Genomic DNA, 19,441 nt, shown 5'->3' with positions numbered 1-19,441 from the left:
TGGCTTGGCCCAAATCCAGTAATTAATTGGTGATTGATAATTCAGCAAGTAGCATGATGAGAGTTTAGATTAAAAAGTGGGAAATAAGCAATGACGCCAAGATTTTCCCTTTCCACTCATATCTCACCACAAAATAGTTGCCTCTTCTGAGTCTGTCTCAATCCCCTTGAATTCTTATATTCCCTCAACTTTTACTTGCCTACTTGATCAATATGCAGCTGTTAACCGGCTGGGATTCATTCATTGCAAGCATACCTTTCCCCCTAAGGGAAGCCTTTCAACCATGATCTTTTAGACTCTAGAGTTGAGACAATGCCTTACCAAGGGAGTGGCTAGAATGGAGGCAGTGGCAGGAACAGGGCACATAATTTAAGGTAAATAGAGCTCTGTGGTTCTCCTCAAATTGATTTCTGTTCATTTTAGGGGTTCCCAGGTAAGATCTGAATCAGATAGGATTGGAAAGTTTTCTTAAATCGATTATAAAGTAAGTGATCCTTTCCTTACTTTAGTCCTTCTTTCTTGAACTCTTTTCCTTTCCATTTTCTATGTTCAACCTTATTTAGCACACTCCTTCTCCTGGAGATATTTGAAACCCTCATGCAACGTCAGAACTTCCCAGAAACTATAGGAAATAAGGTTCCCTGCGTGTCTGCAATGTCTTCTAGGTGCTATACCACTGTACATTTCTTGAATTTGCTTGGCCTAGTTGAAAACTTACCCTTCTAGCAAAGGTCTCCCCCAGATAGTTTACAAGCAGAGAAGAAAATACCATAAAAACAGTGGATTTCTTTACAATTCTATTCCATTATATGATACATATTGTCCTTCATTTAGAAAGTTTAGCCTCTGAATAGCTTTCATGGGAAAAATATCTCTTGCATCCTGTTGATTTTCACTTGCCTAGTTTGCCTATACCAAGAATAACCACACTGGCAACAGTAGAAGGTGAACCCTTAGTTGTTTCTCAGAATTGGGTGGAGCTGATACTGATCCAGCCACATCTCAACTGGTGCTCCTTAAAACAATATTTTAGGGGGTTGGTGTCAAGATGACAGTGTAGGCGGACTCTAAACTCACCTCCCCCCATGGACTCAACAAATTGACAACTACTCTTGGAACAATTACCCCTGAGAGAGAACTGAAAACTGAATGGAAAGAACCCCCGCAACAAGGGACAGTCCTGATTGAGGTGGAAGAGGGAGAAATTCCTTTCTGGAGAGGAAAAAAAGCCATCTTCACAAGCCACAGTGCTTCACTGCTAGCCGGGAGCAATCCTAAGGTATGCAGTCTTCCCTGGAGCAGTGGGGGACCTGAGCGGGGGAGCGCTACCACTATAAGCATCCTTTGGACTCAGCACTACTGAGACAAGTGTCATAATATCTGGCTTTGCTGGCTACTAACAATGGGGAATGCCCCCAGAAAAGCTATTGGACATAAGGGGAAACAAGCCAGCTCTTAAAGGGCCCACACACAAATTCACCTTTTTTGGAAAGCAACCTAAAATCACCAGAAAGAAAAGTGCACAGTCCTTTGGTGAAAAGAGACTCACCTGATAGGCTCTGGGTGCATCTTGGTGAGAGGTGAGACCTCTCCAGGGACTGACCATTGGCAGCAGCCATTATTGTGACCTAGTACAGGCGTGCTGACACAGATGGTGGCAGAAGCCATGGAATTCTTCCCCTGGCCTGTTGGCACAGGCGTCTGCCCCACCCACCAGAGCACTGATTTCATCCAGGTCAGCCAGGGCAGGCAGCCTGCCCTTGGGACTGTCCCCACCCAACAGCAAGCCCTCAAGCAACCTATAGGCCTGCATAGTCTGAGTGCCTGGATCCTCTGCATCCCGGCAAGTGGGTCTGCCTCCGAGGGTCAGGGCATACACAAGGAGCGGGTGGAGTGTGTGGGGCATTGGTGGAGTGTGTGGGGCCTCTGCAGTGAGGTGACGGGATCCACTTCAGGGCGTCAGGGTGAGTACATGGGGCAGGACTGTGTTGACAGTGTTTGTGGCCCTGCAGGTGGAGGGGCTTGTCAACTGTAGAAGACTTATGCGTCTCATACAGCCACATAGGGGATCAGCTCCACCTTCCAAAGCATGAAACAATTGGGTGCTCCCACTGAGTGCCAGGGCCAGCCCCACTCAGCTGCAATCCTGAGAGAGCTGACAAGAGCCTTGCAGGCTGAAGGCCTACAGCAATTATAAGCCCCTGAGCCTAGCAACAAACCATGCTGGGGGCCTACTCACTTAACAGAAAAACCAAAACAGGAATGTGCTATTAGACCTTGCAATCAACTGTGCTGAGGCTCCCCATGCCCAGTAAAGCAACTGAAGGGTCCATAGCAGCCACACACAGCTGAGCATTACAGCCAGCCAGCCAGAGGGAGAGCCTAGCCTCCCTGGGCACTTGCAGCAAGAGCAACCCTGTCACAACAGAAGGATATATGTAGCCCACACAGGACACTCCTGAAAGATCTGCAACTGGTGACAAGAGGGAAGCACACTGTTGGGCCTCATAAGGAATTTCTTACATAAGGTCACCTCTCCAGGATCAGGAGATGTAGCTGACCTACCTAATACATAGATATAACCACAGAGAAAGAGGCAAAATGAGGAGGCAAAGGAATATGTTCCAAATAAGGGAACAGGACAAAACCCCAGAAAAGGAACTAAATAAAACAGAAATAATCTACCTGACAAAGAGTTCAAACAAAAGGTTATAAGGTTGTTCACTGATTTTGGGAGAATGGATGAACTCAGTGAGAACTTCAACAAACAATTGGAAAATATAAAAAAGAACAAATCAGAAATGAAGAATACAATACCGGAAATGAAAAATTCACTAGATGGACTCAATAGCAGAGTAGATGATACAGAAGAACAGATTAGGGAGTTGGACGGAATACTAGAGGAAATCACATAAGCTGAACAGATAAAAGAAAAAGGAATTAAAAAGAACAAGAACATTCTAAGCGACCTCTGGGACAACATCAAGTGCACTAACATTTGTATCACAGGTGTCCCAGAAGGAGAAGAAAGAGACAAAGGGGCAGAGGATCTATTTGAAGAAATAATAGCTGAAAACTTTCCTAACCTAAGGAAGGAAACAGACATCCAGGTACAGGAAGCACAAAGAGCACCAAACAAGATAAACCCAAAGAGGCCCACACCAAGAAACACTGTAAGTAAAATGTCAAGAATTAAAGATAAAGAGAGAATCCTAAAAGTCACAAGAGAAAGGGAATAAGTTACATACAGAGGAAACCATTTAAGGCTATCAGCTGACTTCTCAGCTGAAACCTTACAAGCTCAAAGGGAGTGGCACAATATAATTAACGTGCTGAAAGGAAAAAACCTACAGCCAAGAATACTCTACCTGGCAAGGTTATCATTCAGAATGGAAGGAAAGAGAAACAGTTTCCCAGACAAGCAAAATTAAAGGATTTTATCACCAAGAAACCAGTCTTACAAGAAACGCTAAAGGGAGTTATTTAAGTGGGAAAGAGAAGACCACAAATAGGAATAAGAAAATGATTTTTTTAAAAAAAAAAGCAACAAAATCACTGGTAAAGGCAAAAATACAGTAAAGGTAGATCAACCATCTATGAAGATAATAAGAAGGTCAAAAAGACAAAAGTATTAAAATTACCTATTTCCATGATAAGAGGGTAACAGATACACACACCAAAAAAAAAAAAGATGTTAGATATGATACCAAAAACATAAAACAGAAGGAGGGGAGTAAAAGAGTAGAGCTTTTAGAAAGAAGTCAAACTAAAGAGACCATCAACTTAATATACATTGCTATACACACAGGTTATTATATATGAACCTCATGGTAATCACAAACCAAAAACTATAATAAATGCACAAAAAATCAAGAGAAAGGAACCCAAACATAATACTACAGACAGCCATCAAACTACAAGGGAAGAGAGCAAGAGAAGAAAGGAACAAAAAGAACTACTAAAAGACCCAGAAAAAAAAGTAACAAAATGGCACTAAGTACATACTTATCAATACCTACTTTAAATGTCATGGACTAAATGCTCCAATCAAAAGGTAAAGGATTGGGGCCAGCCCCGTGGCAGAGGGGTTAAGTTCATGCACTCAGCTTCAGCAGCCCACGGATTCACTGGTTCAGATGCTGGGCATTGACCTAGCACCGCTCGTCAGGCCATGCTGAGGCAGTGTCTCACACAGCACAACTAGAAGGACCTGTAACTAGAATATACAAGTGTGTACTGGGGGGACTTTGGGAAGAAGAAGAAGAAGGGGAAAAAAAAAAGATTGGCAACAGATATTAGTGCAGCTGCCAATCTTAAAAAAAAAAAAAAGTGGCATAGGGTGGCTGATTGGTTAAAAAAAAGACCCATATATATGCTGCATACAAGAGACACAATTCAGACCTAAAGACACTCACAAATTGAAAGTGAAGGGATGGAAAATGATACTCCATGCAAATGACAATGAAAAGAAAACCGTGGTAGCAATACTTATATCAGACAAAGTAGACTTTAAAACAAAAAGTGTAACAAAGACAAAGAAGGCCACTATATAATGGTAAAGGGAACAATCCAACAAGAGGATATAGCACTTGTAAACATCTATGCACCCAACATAGGTGCATCTAAATATATAAAACAATTATTAACAGACATAAAAGGAGAATTAGACAGTAACAATAATAGTAGGGGACTTTAACACTCCACTACACAAATGGATAGATCATCCAAATAGAAGATAAACAAGGAAACACTGGCCTTAAATGACACCTTAGACCAGATGGACTTAGTAGATATTAGTAGATATACACAGCACATTCCAACCAAAGCCACAGAATACACATTGTTTTCAAATGCACATGGAACATTCTCCAGGATTAAGCACATACTAGGCCACAAAACAAGTCTCAATAAATTAAGAAGATGGAAATAATACCAAGCATCTTTTCAGACCACAAAGGCATAAAACTAGAAATCAACTAGAGGAAGAAAATCAGAAAAACCACAAATATGTAGAGATTAAACAAAATGCTACTGAACAATGACTGGGTCAATGAAGAAATCAAAGGCAAAATCAAAATGGAGACAAATGAAAATGAAAATATGACATGCCAAAATTCATAGGATACAGTAAGAATGGTTCTAAGAGCAAAGTTTATAGCAATGCAGGCCCACTTCAACTAATAAGAAAAATCTCAAATAAACAATCTAATAATGCACCTAAAGGAACTGGAAAAAGAAAAACAAACAAAGCCCAAAATCAGTAGAAGGAAGGAAATAATAAAAATCAGAGTAGAAATAAATGAGATAGAGACTAAAAAACAAAAAGAAAAAAAATCAATGAAACCAAAGCTGATTCTTTGAAAAGATAAACAAAATTGACAAACCTTTAGCTAGACTTACCAAGAAAAAAAGAGAGAAGTTTCAAATAAATAAAATCAGAAATGAAAGAGAAGAAATTACGACAGACACCTGAGAAATAGAAAAGATTATAAGAGAATACTACAAAAAGCTATACGCCAAGAAATTGGATAACCTAGAAGAAACAGATAAATTCTTAGAATCATACAACCTTCCAAAACTGAATCAAGAAGAAATAGAGAATTTGAATAGACCAATCACCAGTAAGGAGATCAAAACAGTAATCAAAAACCTCCCAAAAAATAAAAGTCCAGGACCAGATGGCTTCCCTGGTGAATTCTACCAAACATTCAAAGAAGACTTAATACCTATCCTCAAACTCTTCCAAAAGATGAAAGAGGAGGGGAACCTTCCTAATTCATCCTACAAAGCCAACATTACCTGCTACCAAAACCAGACAAGGACAACACAAAAAAAGAAAATTACGTGCCAATATCACTGATGAACATTGATGCAAAAGTCCTCAACAAAATACTAGCAAATGAAATAATACATTGAAAAGATCACACACCATGATCAAGTGGGATTTATTCCAGGGATGCAGGGATGGTTCACCATCTGCAAATCAATCAACATGATATACCACGTTAACAAAATGAAGAATAAAAATCACATGATCATCTTGCAGATGCAGAGAAAGCATTTGACAACATACAGCATCCATTTATGATAAAAACTCTGAATAAAATGGGTATAGACGGAAAATGCCTCAACACAATAAAGGCCATATATGAGAAACCCACAGCGAATATCATTCTCCATGGAGAAACACTGAAAGCTATCCCTCTAAGAACAGGAACCAGACAAGGATGCCCACTTTCACCACTCTTTTAACATAGTATTGGAAGTATTAACCAGAGGAATCAGGCAAGAAAAAGAAATAAAAAGCATCCAGATTGGAAAGGAAGAAGTGAAATTGCCACTATTTGAAGACGACATGATTTTATATATAGAAAACCCTAATGAATCTACCAAAAAACTTTTAGAAATAACAAATGAATACAGTAAAGTTGCAGGACACAAAATCAACATACAAAAATCAGTTGTGTTTCTATACACTAACAATGAAGTAGCAGAAAGAGAAATTAAGAATACAATCCCACTTACAATTGCAACAAAAAGAATAAAATACTTAGGAATAAACTTAACCAAAGAGGTGAAAGATCTCTACACTGAAAACTATAAAACATTGTTGAAAGAAACCAAAGACAACACAAAGAAATGGAAAGATATTCCATGCTCTTGGATTGGAAATTAACATAGTTAAAATGCCCATACTTCCTAAAGCAATCTACAGATTCAATGCAATCCCTATCAAAGTTCCAACAATGTTTTTCACAGAAATAGAACAAAGAATCCTAAAATTTATATGGAACAACAAGAGACCCCGAATAGCCAAAGGAATCCTGAGAAAAAAGAACAAAGCTGGAGGTATCACACTCTCTGATTTCAAAATATACTACAAAGCTATAGTAACCAAAACAGCATGGTACTAACACAAAAACAGACACAAGTCAATAGAACAGAATCAAGAGCCCAGAAATAAACCCACACATCTACAGACAGCTAATTTTTGACAAAGAAGCCAAGAACATACAACGGAGAAAGAAAAGTCTCTTCAACAAACGGTGTTGGGAAAACTGGACAGCCACATGCAAAAGAATGAAAGTAGACTGTTATCTTACACGATACACAAAAAATAACTCAAAATGGAGTAAAGACTTGAATGTAAGACCTGAAACCATTAAACTTCTAGATGAAAACATAGGCAGTACACTCTTCGACGTTGGTCTTAGCAGCATATTTTCAAATACCACGTCTGACTGGGCAAGGGAAACAAAAGAAAAAATGAACAAATGGGACTACATCAAACTAAAAAGCTTCTGCACAGCAAAGGAAACCATAAACAAAACAAAAAGACAACCTAACAACTGGGAGAAGATATTTGCAAACCATACATTTGATAAGGGGTTAATATCCAAAATATATAAAGAACTGATACATTTCAACAACAAAAAAACTAACAAGCCAATTAAAGATTGGGCAAAAGATCTGAACAGACATTTCTCCAAAGAAGATATACAGATGGCAAACAGGCACATGAAAAGATGTTCAACATCACTAACTATCAGGGAAACGCAAATCAAATCTACAACGAGATAGCACCTTACTCCAGTCACAATGGCTATAAGCAACAAGACAGGAAATAATGATTGTTGGAGAGGATGTGGAGAAAACGGAACTCTCATACACTGCTGGTGGGAGTGCAAACTGGTGCAGACACTATGGAAAACAGTATGGAGATTCCTCAAAAAATTAATAGAAATACCCTATGATCCAGCTATTCCACTGCTGGGTATTTATCCAAAGAACACGAAAACATGAATGCGTAAAGATACATGCACCTCTATGTTCACTGCAGCATTATTCACAACAGCCAAGACTTGGAAGCAACCTAGGTGCCCATCAAGGGACAAATGGATAAAGAAGATGTGGTACATATACACAATGGACTACTACTCAGCCATAAGAAACGATGAAATCCGGCCATTTGTGACAACATGGATGGACCTTAAGGGTATTATGCTAAGCAAATCAAGTCAGAGGGAGAAAGTCAAATATCACATGATTTCTCTCATAAGTAAAAGATAAAAACACAACAAACAATCACATAGAGACAGAGATTGGATTGGTGGTTACCAGAGGGGAAGGGGGCAGGGAGGAGGGCGAAAGGGGTGATTAGGCACACGTGTGTGGTGGTGGATGGTAATTAGTCTTTGGGTGGAGAACATGATGTAACCTACACAGAAATCAAAATGTAACGATGCACACCTGAAATTTATATGTTCTAAACCAATCTTACTGCAATAAAAAAATAACATTTTAACTCAGCTGGCTGTGATTCCAGTCTATGACAATGGAACAGGAAGAAGAACATTGGCTATTAGAGATTAAACAGATCTAACCTTGTCTAGTTCTCTGTTTAAAAAGCACCAGCCCTAACTTCTATGTGTTATTCACTTCTACTAGAAGGGGGCCATATGGGAGTTGGCTCCTGAAAGAGTTTTCCAATATCACAGAAGGACTTTGTATATCTTTATCTACATACAGCAAGTTTGATATATAGTCCTCTATTTTATTCTATTAGGATAAGTATCAAACACACTGAAATGAGCTATATACATAGCTAGGTAGTCACCATGGAAACTCGAGAAAAAGAAGACTATCAAGGTACTAAAGAAATTACATATGAATACTTAAATATCAGTGATAGAAAGGGGAATGATTATTTTCTTCTTTGAACTTTTTCTCTTTTTTTAAATAGAAATTATCTATACACTTTTAAAAGCACAGGACAGCTTACTATGAAAATGTGAAGCAGCCAGCTTTTTACTTCCACCTGCGAAGATGGCAGAGCTAACTTTCCCAAATCCTAGGTCATGGTGATGTGGGGCTTAGGGTCTGTTCCGTAAAGACTCTCAGTACCTAGAAGGTATTCCTAAGGAAACCAAAGTAGAGAAGTGTCTCTGAGGATAACAGTCACAGTGTGTGCTATCTATTTGTTCCTCGTGGGCATCCAAAGACTCAAATTAGGCAGCAGTTGTCATAATATACAAAACTTATCCCTTCCATGTAAACCAATCTTTTATGGTTTTCCCCCCTTCTCCCCAATCTTTACAGCTTTTTCTCTATGAAAGTTGTAATTCTATTCAACATATTTATTGAGAGCTTACTCTGTGCAAGACAATACACTCATGCTAGCATTCAAGAGAAATAAGACATTACGTAAACAATAAGCTAGGATGTAAAAAACAGTATGTCAGTACAAAATGCAGGTATAAGTAAAAGAGTAAAATTTACATGGACCAGGGAATCAGGAGAAAAGGCTTCCTTGGGGAGGCTGAATTTGAACTAGGCCTTGAAGAATAAAAAGGATTATCAATTGGGAAATAATGGATGGAAGGACACTCCTGACGAAGAACGAGTCAGAACGCCTACAAAAGTTTCTGTGAATTCACTCGGTTGGGTGATTGGGAATATGAATTAAAAGAACTCCATAAAAGAAAATTCTTCTATGAAGTTATACAGAAAAGAAAAACCATGTACTTCTAATACCCTTCCTTTGATCTTGTACGGAAAGACACCACGTAAATGCAGAATATGACCTCTATTCAAGTCAGTATTTTTAAGTGGTAATATTTTTAGAACACTTGAAAGTTGATTTTTTCTCTCTTCAAGACAGAAAAATTCTAAGAAATTAAATGTATTCCACATGGATAATCAAGTCAAAGAACAGTGAAAATCTACACAGCAAGATTCCAGGGAGATGTGCTCCATCTTTTCAATTATTTATTATGGATCTCATGCTCTTAGAAGTCAAGAACTCTGTCTTTTAATTTAGTTTGGTCTAAATACCAACATTATGCCACACTTTCAGTTGCTCAAAACTATTTTATTAGATCAGCATTTAATGGGTAGTTTTAAATGTCAAAAAATATATGTTGGTTCCTACTCATCTGGGAATTTAAATTAGTGCAGCCTCTTGATTTTATAGTGGAAGCAAATGAAGCCCAGACAGTGGGTGACTAATTTGCTAAAGGTCAGCCAGCTAGTTAATGGCAACCAGTTAAACTGGAGGAAACTAAATAACTTGCCCAAGGTCATACAGTTGGCAACTGGTGGGGCCAGGATTACAACACGGGAGAGCCCAGGCCTCTATCCTTTCTTCCACACAGACTCTCTGCCAATGGAAAACTGACATATTCCCTCACAAACAGGCAGAATCCTGCAAATAAAAAGCAGAGAGCAATCAATGCTCTTCTTATAAGTGCAAGTAAGTGCATACATTATCTAAATTGCTTTAATGGCATAAAGGAACCAGTTTTTCTAGATGTCTTGATGGAAACTTAAATAATGTGCACATTTGCTAATTTATTATACTATTGGGTACTAAAAAGGAAAAAAGCGAGACGAGAATAATGTGAGGTTTATTTCTCCTGCTTTTTAGGGTATAAAAATACTAAGAAATACATTTTTGAAAATGTTCACCCCAAATCCCACCACTCAAACACATTAACTGTGTTGTTCTTTAAGCATTTAGAATGCTTAAAGATACTTGTTTTGATAATTCAAGTAACAATCATGATTTCAAAAAAAATGGCAGAGATAGGGGAATAATCCTGGGTTTATGGTTTCTTACATCTATGGCTTCTAAAAGATCTATCAAAACATGGAAGATTCACACCCAATACTTTCATTTCACCTAACAACCCATTATATGGTAATCATTCATGTATACACCAAAATGTTTTTGAACCTATTTTTAATTTTAGCCTGCATCCCCTCTTGGCAAAAAAAGAGAGTAAGGATGAGCAGGTGGGAATGCAGGACAGGAGACAGGGGTATTACATAGTCTTTGAGCTTATTACTTTCTGTCTAAAACTCCTCCTTGCTTTCAAACACCAACAGATGAGTTCTAGTTCTAGTTTTTTATTTTCATGAAAAATAATCCAAGTTCACTCTATTTGTAACTGTGTGCGTGAAAATTTGACTTCTGGTATCTGCCTAGCTCTTCTTCTGTAGCAACCTGATAAGGGTAAAAATGTCAACTAGGTTACTAGTTAACGGTAACTAGCTGCGAGTTATAACTATGATCCTTAATTGGTAGATTGAGAGAAAACTAAAATTACCTGATGGGGACCTCATACTCAGGGCTTCTCGGAGGGTTCTGATTCTGGAAACTGGGTACATCCCTTATGGGATCCTGGAAGCTTGTCTGTGGAGTTGTCACAAGAGATATCAGCTTCTGGGGGCATGAGGCTTCTAAGCCAGGATGGCTCCCGCACCTATCAGTGTGGATCTCACCTCCTCACACCTGAGCTGTGCTATGTGGACTGCTACAAGGACTCCTACAAAGGATGGCAAGCAGTGGTTCCTGTCCTATAGCCTTCTGGTTACACGGGTGCCACAGGTGACCAATGGTAGTCTTGGAGTTAGAGCAGCTGAATCCAAGAAGATCCTTTAGTAGGCTCTGCAGTAACCTTCATAATGGACAGACAACGGTCCTATCCCTTGAGCTTTTATATTTCCAAACTAGAAAACTTTATATTCTGTCATCAGATAATGGCCACCTCCCCCAAATCCTCATCCACAATCCTAAGGCTTGATTTAATCATTTGAGGGCTCCTATCTGGGTCCTTCACGTCTGTCTTTTTTGAGGAATAAGAGTTGCATGCAGTCACATATACACCAAATTTTACATAATAACAAGATAAAATCATCCATCCTTCTGCTAAGATTCTTTCTGACAATACCAAGTATACTACTGCATAAGTACCTTATTAAGCTGATGTTGGAAAACAACATACAAGGATTCCTAGGTTTCTTCTAGGGATCTGGTGCTAATAGTCAATTGTTAATATTTAATAGTTTGGGTATATATTTTTATCTTGCAAAGATTCTAGCTTATCAGGAAGGGCCAGAGCTCACTGGGATCATATGCACTGGGGTCTAAAGCAGGAAAGGAAGGTGGTGAATTCAAGCCCAGACCCGAGAGAAAGATAAAGTCCAGAGCCAAGGAAAGAAACAAAACTCTAGTCTAAAAACACAGGAACAAAATGAAATAAGAGAGGAAGCAAGCGGCAGGACCTGGGTCAAAAGTCAAGAATAAGCCAGAGGATCCTAGATAACCAACACATACCACTTTTGCAGCCCAGGGGTTATATGCAACAAGGAATCTCAGGATGACTTACAGATCACAGCTAAGACTTGAGTGACTCATACAACCTCAAGGACAAAATGGGCCCTAGGATCTCTTCTTATTTCAATTTCTGCGACTCTGTAGGAGCTTTCAGCCCTTTCATTCCATTCAAAACATTCAACAGTATGTACTGGGAGACTGCTATGTGCCAGGCACCAAGGCAAGCATTGTGGAGCCAAAAAGAAAAGAAAGAGACTTGGTCCCTGTCCTCACGGGGCTTACACACTAGGAAGGACTCAGCAGTGCTTCCATTAACTTGCTTCTTCATATCCTGATAGTTATTGCAAAAATGGAATCCCTTTCCATTTCCCAGTTCTCACTAAAGAAAGCACCAGCGTTCATCTTCAGCCACATTTTTCCCTAAGACCAAATACAAAAAAATTATTTAAATATGCTGCCTTTTACATAGAGGGACTTCAGGGGTGAAAAGAAGACAAAATTTTCAACTACAGAATTGCAGAAGACATAGAAATGACAATCAAAAGAGCCTTTCTCAGAGTAAGACTATGTGAAATCTAAGGTTATAATACATCTTATTTTCATAACAGCTTTTTTATAAGAGCAATACATGTTCATTGTAGGAAATTTGTGAAATATTGAAGTAAAAGACAATAAAAACATTTGCAATCCCATAACACCCAGAGACAGTCACTGTCAATATGTTGATTCATTTCTTTCTATATAGATGGATGAACAGGTAGGTACAGAGGATTTATATAAACTTACTCAACTACACGTTTTTTTACATTTTTTTCTTAAAGATTGGCACCTGAACTAACATCTGTTGCAAATATTGTTTTTTTTTTTTTTTTTTATTCTTCCCAAATCCCCCTAGTACATAGTTGTATATTCTAGCTGTAGGTCCCTCTGGTTGTGCTATGTGAGATGCCGCCTCAGCATGGCCTGACAAGCGGTGCCATGTCCATGCCCAGGATTCGAACCAGAGAAACCCTGGGCCCAGAAGCGGAGCACACCAACTTAACCACTCAGCCATGGGGCGGCCCTGACAACTACACTTTTTTAAAACGGCATCACACTAATATATAATTTTATGTCCTACTCCTTTTTTTTTTGAGGAAGATTAGCCCTGAGCTAACTGCTGCCAATCCTCCTCTTTTTGCTGAGGAAGACTGGCCCTGAGCTAACATCCGTGCCCATCTTCCTTTACTTTATATGTGGGACACCTATCACAGCATGGCTTGACAAGCAGTGCCATGTCCACACCTGGGATCCAAACCAAGAGAATATTATCCAGCTATGTTGACTGCTGATGAGAAGAGAATTTAAAACCATCTCCTATAAATGTGCTTGGGATTGCTTTTCCCAAGGACACTTATCTTTAATCTTCCATTTTGACTTTAATCTTCTGTTATTTTTCTTCCCATTTAGGTTGTCTTTTAAGTTATTCCTGTGGTTCAACTTTATCAGCTTGGTTTTTACTTACCCGTAAGAACTGCATACCATCTGTAAACATTTATAAAAGTTTAAATAAAACCATCCTCAAACTACTTGCCCAAAGAGCCTCTTTGTCCACTCAGAGAAACATCTATTTATCTCCACTCTTTGTTCCTTGGCCAAACAAAAAGTTCATAAATAGGGAGGGAACTGGGATTTGAAACCTGGTCAGGCTTTTTGAAAGTTTAAAAATAACACATTTTCTACAACACTGTAGCCACACACATACTTCCTTCTTTAACTCTAATATACTATTGCCCCTTTCTACAAAATAAATTGTATTTGCTTTAAACTGTGTTTGCTTTGAATAATAATCACCCACTTGTCCACTGGGACCTGGATCTGGTTTGATGGCTCCAGGGTCCTCCCTGAAACCCTTCCCTTGACAGAAGCCCCCCAAGGCTGCCAGCCAACGCCCCAGACAGCTGTCACTTACAGACAAAGGTTCTTCAACACACTGGAGTAATGGCCATCTGGTCTTAGGAATTTAGTATCTAGTCTGTTGATTAGGTCTGGAATATCCTGCACACTGGCCATTTCCTGATCTATTATCTCCAACGTGTTTATTTCTTGAGAAAACCTGGGTGTAGGAATAATACATGGCAAAAGCAGAAGCAAAGAATTCATTTACACTATGTTCTCTTTGTATCTCTGAGTATATATTTGGTATAATGTAAGCCAAGTGCTTCCACAATTCTCATTTCACAGTATTTAAGAATCTTTCAGTATTGTTCTGGGAATCCATTGCAAAGATTTTTTTCATATTCACTTTTTATCTCATTTTCAGCGTGCCTGGGATCTGTCACCCTTCATGGGCTCAATTTAATATTCAAATATTAAATTCAAATATTCCTTTTCCACTACATGTATCTAAGTAAGCATTCTTTTTCTTCCCTTTATTTTTTTGCTATATATTTAGTGTTTCAAAGAGCTTGAATACAAGATCTTTCTTTTTCTCATCATAAGTTGCCATAAGTGGGAAATACTCCCCACTTTCTTATGGGTAATTTGATTTTTTAAGTATTTCCTTCCATTTTTTTTCCGTAACACATCTGCACTGAAGTCTCTTTTAGAGAACTGATTGTGTACTTGATGTCTTTCCTTGGAGTTCCCCCTCCCACTGGAATATTTAACTGAACTGAAATATGTATCATTGAAATATGTATCATTATATGCTCCAATCCACATTGCTTCTGCTAGGCACTTAGTGAACATTCTCTGAATGAATGTATGATACCAACAGCCAACAATCATGGGGCATTTACTAGGGGTCATGTTCTATGCTAAGCACTTTACATGCAACATGTCATTAACTCTTAGATAAACTGCACTGGCAAGGAGTTTGTCCATGTATCCCTAGCACCTAGAGCAGTACTGGCACATAGTAGGTGCTTACTAAATATGGTTGCATGGATAAATTGAAACACTGCATGAGGTAGGTATCATTATTACCCATGCTTCACACATAAGGAAACCAAAGCACAGAGAGGTACAATCACTTTCTGAAGCCTCACAGGGTATGTGAAGCCAGAACTTGAACCCAAAGCCCACATACTTAACCAAGATTTATCACTAGTAAACTCAATACTACCTATTTAATGCAAATAAAACTCTATCTTAATAAATATTATGCAACGTCACAAATAAACATTATGAACAATAATTTTCCAAAAACAGATGTGCAAATGATGGATTTTTAATAATCAGATAGGCAGATACCTGTAAACTCCTTATTGCTAGCAATACAGGTAAAAACATGATTTCTCTTTAATCACTGTCTTCTGTTGCATTTGTAAACAAGCTAACAAGGATTTCAGGACTTTTGATAAGTGGGTATTTTTTTTTCCAGAGTGGTTCTGGGTTTATTTAAGTAATCTGTTTTGCCAATTCTTTTTAAAATAAGAATGGCACTAATGAAATAATCATTTATTAGGGCTTCGTTGTAATTGTCTACAGACTTTATGAGGAGTTTCTGCTCATAAAGTGGGAGACTCACGATGTTTCAAACATCTCTGCCATTATTAGTCACTTGACTTTCCTGAAACACTACCATTAGGACCTCATTCTTTAGGGTTTCGATTGCTTGTACATTTAACAACTCATTAATAAAAATAATATACCCCTTTGAAAAGGGTAGTTCCTTAAAACCATTATTAGCTTTCTCCTTAAATCTTTATCAGCTCGCACCTTAGTGGGAGCTAAGTGATACTTGGTAGAGAGCAAAGCCTTTCGGGATTGGTACAGAATGGTCCTGAAGCCATGGGTTGACAGTAAAAAGAGTGCAGAAATTAGAAGTAGGAAAACACCAAAGAATGTAGCCCAGCAAGAAGGAATGAAGGGAGGGAGGGAGGAGGCAGCAAGGGAGGGAAAAACTGGGAAAAAAACTTGAACTCTGTTATTCACCTTGGAAAACTCACTTAATCTCTGAAAGCTTCAGTTACTCCATCTGTAAAATGGGGGTGATAAAAATCTGACTTCCTCACAGACACTTTAATAACAGATTTAACAGCAGTTTAATGTGCCCTGTAAACTGAACAGCATGATGCAATATATGGTATGGTTTTTTACTTGGCATTATTTGCCTGTTATCAGCCCCATTTATGCATTCTGTTGATATAAACATTCATCTTACAAAGACTGTCAACAGCTTCAAAATATAAGCCCATGAATCTTATCTACCTTTTTGGTCTGGAAGCATTTCTGATATTTTTACCCTGAGAAACCAATTCACAATTTTTAACAGCCTTTGCGTGCCTACAAGCTCAGAAAGCTTACTGTGTGCTCTCAGGACTGGAGTTCTATAAAACCTCTGTTTAAACAAGGAAGCCTCTTTCAAGTCCTGTCTCAGTCTGGTGCCTTTGGTCAAGGTGGAAACTAAAATTGAAAACAGATAGATGTTTTACATTTAAATGGATTTAACATAAATGTGCATTGAGCCATTTCATGGACGATTGCACAAATATCTTTTGCAAACTTGATACACGTGAGCACATATACAGTAACCATTAATGCCTTCTAGAGAAATAAGGTGCAGCTTCAAAATTTTAAGCAGCTTCCTCGAGTCCTCTCACTCGACAGAAAATGTAATGGCTTTAAGAGAACTGCTCTAATAACATCACGGCATCTGCAATGGCTGGCCAGAGCAGAGCAGAACACAGTGTATGCCACGTAAGTCAATTTAACAAGAAATAAGCTTCCCCCTGGAGAATCTAAGCTCCCTAGCCTCCCACAAAGAAAACTGAATTTTGGAGGTCACACCTTGGGTAGGTTACCAGAGGGAGAAGAGAAGCTTAACATTCTTTTTGTCATACGCTCTGGGAGGCCAGTGCTATTCCACCAGTAGATTGCTACCAAAGTCCCCCGGCCCCGCCCCCCTCAAATTATAACAAGTCCTATAGTCCCCTAGGAAATGGCAAATGACTATGATACTTAAGATGCCAGGGACCATGCCGGATGCAATCACGTTCAACCACTAAGTTTTGAACCGCGCCGAGAGGAGTAGGGTCGATACTGCGGGCGGGGGAGGGGAGGGGCGGAGAGATGGTGAGACTGTGGTGGGGGTCAGAGTGAGTCAGACCCACAAATAGAGAGTTTTAGGCTGAAATTGACTGTTTATCCAAATGTAAATCAACCGAACTGCTGTTAGCAGAGAGAAAAGCAGTCGCCCAGTCAAGCCCAGGCGAAGCCCTGGCTGGGTGGACGGACGGCCCCCTCGCCGAGGCGCCCAGGTGGGTGGTCAGTGGGCCTGGCGCCTTCTCGCAATGGCTGGAGGCGCCCCCGCTCACCGCACCTGGGGCACCGGCTCCGGGTGGGCGCAGCCAGGCCACGGCCGCCGCCCGCCCCGCGCCTGCCCCGCAGCAACATGTGGGGCGCCGCCACTCCCCGCCCGGGAACTCCCTCAGGCTGGAGTTCCTGGTGGACGCACGCTTGGCCCTGGGAAGGTGCTGAATTACTCTTGGGAAAGACTCCTCCAGCGCTGAACTTGGCAGCTCCAGACATTTCCATCCCACCCCCTGAGCGCCAGCGCTACACACACGCACACACACGCCCCTCTGGACCTGCCCACGCTGCGCGCAGTGCTGGCTGCCTACTCGGAGGCAGAACACCGGAGCGGGATGCGGAGGCGAGGACCCCAGCTCCGCTCCCCCCGGGGGGCTGTCCAAATACTGGGTAGTTCCAAGGACTCAGCCCACTGCCCGGTTGGCCCAGGCCCCGCATCAGTTCGGGCTGCTGGCACCAACCGGGTCTCCTTTTGTGCTCTCCCGGGAAGCCCGCCTCTACTCACCCGGGCTGCACGCGGATTCCGGCCGCCAGCGGCAGCCCGCTGCCCCATCCCACGAACACTGCGGCGCCCCCAGAGTGTGCAATGCGGAGCCCCGCCAGCGCGCGCCGGAGCCGGGGAGTGCGGGGAGGGAGCGAGGGAGCGCCGGGAGGGCGGAGGGAGGGAGAGGACGCGGCGGGAGGGGCGGGGGCCGGCGAGGGGCGCGCGCGCCACTCCCACCCGCGCCGGGCACTCGCCACCGCCCGCAGCCGCGGCCGGCCAGCCCGGCCTCGCCGGCCGCGGACCAATCAGCGCGCGCGGGGGGAGCCGAGCCCTCCGCCGGGCGCGCTCATTGGCCCGGCGCGCAAGACCCAACTCCGGGAGAGTCGGCCTGAGCGCCAAGTCTGCAAACTCTGGCCCGCTGGAGCGGACCGCCTGGCCTTAGGTGGGGCGCCTGGGCCCGCGCTCTGGCCGGCGGGGTGAGTCAGCCGAGTCCGGCGGGCGGAACAGGGAGGATTTGAGACCTGCCCTTGAAGCTCGTTCCCAGTGAGCGTTCAAAACGAGCAGTGTTTGCTCAGGTTGCAACGATTCCTTCCTGCTAGCGACCCCCTGAGCCGCTCGCCTCACCTTGGCTAGCAGCAGAGGGATGGAAAGCCTGGCAGTGTGGAATGGCCCCGGTCAGATCTTACTCCCCGCCACCCCTATGGCCGCGCGAAGCTCGCTGCACTTAGGAACAGTAGCTGAAGAGCAGGGCGAGCTCCGAACCCAGGGCAGACCTGGACCACTGGACGTTTGCAGTAGAAGACCCAGACTGCGGGCCAGACGATGGAGCAGGGGAGAGAGTCTGGGAGGCAGATCTCCGTGAGAAAGTGGGAATCCGGTGTGGGTTTTAGTGGACATAATTCTCCCACCCTCTACCATACCCTCCCCCCCAGTGAAGCCCCCCGCCCCCCAACCTCTCAAGAGGTATTGATTTTCTCTTCCTTATTGTAAATCATGTGTGACTCTCCTGGACTTGTATCAATCCGGAGCCTCAGAGTGTTAGAGAAGCACGCCCCCACCCGCCTCCCCTCGGAGCCCCGCCGGCGCTGGCCAGGAGCGGGTTGACCAGGAAAGGTCCCCGGGGAGGTCTGGAGGAGGAGCTCGGCGGGTGAGCCCGGGAGCCGGGAGCTCGCCTCCGCAGCCCCGCCTGCTCCCGCACCTGATCTGCAGGGCTACCCGCTCGAGGACCGTCTGCCCCAGTGGCTCTGTTTGTTCATCCTTGAGGCCCCTCTCTCTCCTCCTTGGACTTTCTATTCTTCGAGCTTCTTTTCAGGCAAGCCCCCTCTGAGTCTTCCTGCCTCTGCTCTTCCTTACCCCCTTTCAACATAAAAGCATCCTTATTATTTTTCTTTTTTTAACTTCCTTCCCATTCTCTCTGTTTGGAAGGGCCTCCGACAACATATTTTTGATTAACACCTCCTGAACCTCAGCAAGTTTTTTCTTACTTCGTTTATGTACACAGGTTTACACAAGCTCCAGGTTCAAGTGGGCAAAAATAATCAGCG

The 19,441-nt window shown here is 41.8% G+C and overlaps 1 protein-coding gene across 1 annotated transcript in view; it reads right to left on the bottom strand.

Annotated features, from left to right (window-relative positions):
• The window catches only part of LYPD6 (LY6/PLAUR domain containing 6), a 128,396-nt gene extending 110,361 nt beyond the window's left edge, over positions 1-18,035 (bottom strand). Inside the window, exon 1 of the mRNA XM_046657677.1 lies at positions 17,919-18,035. The gene's annotated coding sequence lies outside the window, so the exon portion shown is untranslated. The remainder of the gene's footprint in view (positions 1-17,918) is intronic.
• Between the last annotated feature and the right edge of the window lie 1,406 nt (positions 18,036-19,441).

This window comes from Equus quagga, chromosome 4 (assembly GCF_021613505.1).
Source record: "Equus quagga isolate Etosha38 chromosome 4, UCLA_HA_Equagga_1.0, whole genome shotgun sequence".
NCBI classification, from domain to species: domain Eukaryota; kingdom Metazoa; phylum Chordata; class Mammalia; order Perissodactyla; family Equidae; genus Equus; species Equus quagga.
The sequence above is the reverse complement of the archived record's forward strand: the minus strand, read 5'-3'. Positions and strand labels throughout refer to the sequence as shown.